We start from the raw sequence: 4,314 nt of genomic DNA on the forward strand, positions 1-4,314 counted from the left end.
ATAGTGATGGAATGTAAGGTTTCCATGTGCATACTGTGCTGTAGTGTAGAGACTTGAGTAGACTAGACCAAGGGCGCTATGGACTAAACAAGAGTACTGTAAAAGACGTAAACAGTGTAGAGTAGAGTAGACTAGAACTTGAAGTAGGGTAGAACAACCGTTTACGTTAGTCTATTGTAGCAGAGTATTGTAGAATAGAAAAGTTGTTAAATAGAAGAGATGTATAGAGTATTGTTGTGTTGAGACGAATAGTGTAGAATAGTTTTGCAATCATCATTTTCAAGTTATTCTTTGAATAAAAATGAACATTTAGATGTTTATTTTTTTTATTACCCGAACTGACTTTGATAAGAATGCACAAAAGAAACATGGGAATTGGTTTTATGGCATCCGAAAAATAACATCACATTCATTTATATGCGTAGCAATCAATGTGACGTCGGAATACACATCTAGGGATCTAGAATTAGTATGGAATCTTTTATCCAAATATTTTGAGTATCTGCCACTATCATAGTCACTGTGATACTCAAATTTGTCACACATTTTCCGAAGCAACTTGATATTGAAATATATACTGTCAAAGTTTAAACATTTTGTGCAATGTTGAGATACAGTCAAACCTGCCCGAGCGACCACCTCTTCTCAACAAAAACTACTTTTCCGAATCTCATGCTGTACATTGTACTTTTTCGTATTTACGATTTGTAACTATCGTGCGACAGAATTGTAAGTTGTAGCATAAACATACACGTGTGTACACGTACTTATGTCAAATAAGTGAAACCGTGACCTCCAAAAGTTTGCAAAAACTCCAAAAAGTATTTTAAGTTAAAGGTACTTGGCATAAAGGCCATATACGTACAACAAAGAGATTTATGCATAGCATCTACTTATGACGATTTCCAATTCAACCTTGCATAAGTTTTTCATAGTCTAACACAAAATTCTGGCTTTGTCTCACATTGTACACTGTGTTTTCTTTCAATATTTATAGTTCCATTATTAAATTAATGTTACTATATAGATAGTTGTCTCAGTATACTTAAGTTTGCCTTACATGTTGTAATCGTTATAATTGTTGTACAATAAACTTTGACTTGGCTTGACTGGTAGAAGCTACAGTCGCATTGTTTTCTGTCTATAAACGGGCCGGGCTTTAAAACCAATATTTTCGGAAACCGGAGGATTCTTAACCAGAAAATACAGGATAAAAGCGACAAAAAAAAGTTTATTCCAGGAACTGGTGTTTTTCATAGTACAAGCAAGGAAAGCTCCTTGGTACAAGCTGTAAACTTTTACAGTACAATTCATAACTGTAGCACTGTTTCGTGTCTATAAACGGGCTGGGCTTTAAAACCAATATTTTCGGAATCCGGAAGATTTTTAACCAGAAAACACAGGATAAGAGCGACAAAACAAAGTTTATCCCATGGAGCTGGTGTTTGTATATTTCAGACAGGTTTGACACCTGTGCTTGAGTTAGTAATCCGACTGATTCCGCACGGTATGATATTTGGTTTCTCAGCATCGCTTCGTCAGCCGAAAACAAAAACCACATGGGCTACAAAAAGAGAAGACCTAGAACAAAACTTCTATCATTATCTACTATTTCACGTATGATTAGATTTTTTTAATAAAAAGATTGTGTAAAATATTTGTCACATAACGTTAGGATCGACATTCTCTTCTGAAGACTTGATCAGATCCCCCAAAATTTAAGCATGAATTCGTTGGTTTTCAACTTTAAAAAAGACAACTGAATTTAATTATGACATAAAGGAAGAGTAATCAGAGAGAGAATATTGGTTGTTGAAAATACATTGCGTAAAATCACTCAGAAAACATAGATAACGTTATCTCCACTCCATCATGGAAATCACATATCGAGGTACTAGGTACGACTTTGTGCCTACACATTTGTTACATGATTGGTGATACAGTACACTTTGTTGTGACGTACACATAATTTTCAACGTATGATTCGTTTGTTGTAAAATATTGTGTAAAATGTTCGTTGTTAGTAGAGTCGAATTTGAATAAAGTTAAAGTCGAATTCCGACCTCTTCGCAATAACTAGATCAAATCCACAAAAAGTTAAGCATAAACTCATTATCAATTTATGCAGCCAACCTTACTTGTCAAATCAGTACCATTTGGGTTTTGTTTATGAAAAAATATTGATTGTTGAAACTATATCACATGACTTACTGAGGTCCGCATTCTTTCTACCGACGCATGCGTTACAGGATTGGTAATACAGCATACTATCTTACGGTTCTTTTCCATGTGTGAATAATTTTTAGTACATTATGCCAACATGTTCTTTATAACATTTTATCACAAACATTTGTCCAGTGGTTAAGATTTTGATCGAAATATTATTGTTCCATCCTGGATGTGTTACCATCATAAACACATTTCATGTATGATTCGTTTTTATAAAAAGATTGTGTGAAATGTTGTTAGTTAATAGAGTCGAAAGTGTTTCCGTAATAACTATAGGCCTATGTCAAATTTAACAAAAAAAGTTTAGCTAAACGCATAGCACAAATACCAACATGTTCCTCGTAACATTTTATCACAGATTCTCAGTATATCATGAAGGTTATACGATACGGCGATAATATACTCAAGCAACTAGATACTAGTATGTTTTTGATTCGTGTTGCGAGTCATTCATAAGGCCGCCAATTCGCATAATTTCTATGGGGCAAACATTTCAACATTTTGGAAAACTTGGTTACAACTGCTCGTCGCTATTTTCAAAAGGCAACGTAACCGAGTCGGGAAACAGGCAACAAATGGTGTATGAATACAGAGGCGCTAAATCCGCTACACCTGTTCTCATATGGCCATCACACATACATACACTTATCACACACATAGGTGGCAAATTTCTAAGGAGATAATCAGCTCGTTATCAGTCCCTATTTTAGCTCCGTTGTACCCTCCAAGCAGAGGTTCGGCTACAGCTGTTTTGACTTGTTTTTAGCCATTTTTGACGGCTTTTCTACCGTAATCTTCATGTAAGGTACGCTCAGGTAAACACCAACTATTCTGAACTTGTCCCTATATCTGTGTCATTCATCGTTCGCAAAACAATGCCAACCGTGCGCATGTTGCATACGCTTCGAAGTTTGATGGTGATATGGGATATTGCATGACAGATATCTTGATTTAAGAAATTAAAACTAGAAAGATCTAGTGGGGACTGTGCCTGAAAAATTGACAAACTTTTTCACGCCTACGCTCAGTTGTCTGTCTTCTGTCTGTGTATGTCATTGGCTTCAAGCTGCTACAAAATTATATCTGTATGTTGTTGCTTTTTATCGACCCCGTTATTATATGATACGCATGTGATATGCAACTTTTACATCGATTTTAAAAGTTGAGTCCAAAAGATGAATTTTGAGCTGACTCCTAACCACAGCTTTGAGCTGGAATATGAAAACAGGAATTTTGTCTTTCACGGGCCGCATACGTGTACAAGAAATCGCTATATTTCCACCTTACCTCTGCCTGGAGTGAAGCGTAATAACTTCCTAGTATGTAACAGACTGTCGACAATCAAAGATGTCAAATTCACTTGAATTCGTTGTCTAACATGACCGTGCTTGTGCGTATACAGTTCTACTATTGCTAGTATTAGCCACCAGTTTTCAACTAATTGTTACAGATCATAGAGATGATAAACAATTAAATTTCGTTGTCCATGATAGAATACACGACTAAATACACATCTTAAAACAAAAACAACACATATCGACGTGAACAAATAACCCCACACACCTGTCGTACAGGAGAAACCCCCACAGCTAACGTCACTGCTCACCTGTGTGCCGCCTCACCTGGTACAAGACGCAGGTAGCTGAAGTAGGTGTGTCGTCACACCTTCGGTACACACTTTTTACGACTTGCTAATGATTAATGGTTCACCCTTAATAGACCAAACTGTTTGGGTAAAAATGATTAGGAGTGGGCACGTTATCGCGGGTTGTACAATGCGTTCTGTAGTCCTCTGGGTGAACCTTATCGGTTCATATTTATTCTATTATTCCTACTGATATGTCGACTGGTCAAATCAAGCATGGCGCGCCTGTAGTGGGAGGGGGGAGCCGGTGGGAGTTAGAGCGAAGGCGTGTAGCGATGGAATCAAATTTTGTGCAGTGATATCAGAGGCAATTTTTCTTGAAATGACAAACCGTAACCAGGGCGTATTGGGGAGTAAAAAGAGGTAAAGTTTTATTAGATTAGACGGACTTTTGTGGAGTGTAGGGAAGCACGATTTTTGTTCTTGAATATGACTCTTTT

Source organism: Branchiostoma floridae, chromosome 16, assembly GCF_000003815.2.
Source record: "Branchiostoma floridae strain S238N-H82 chromosome 16, Bfl_VNyyK, whole genome shotgun sequence".
Lineage (NCBI taxonomy): Eukaryota > Metazoa > Chordata > Leptocardii > Amphioxiformes > Branchiostomatidae > Branchiostoma > Branchiostoma floridae.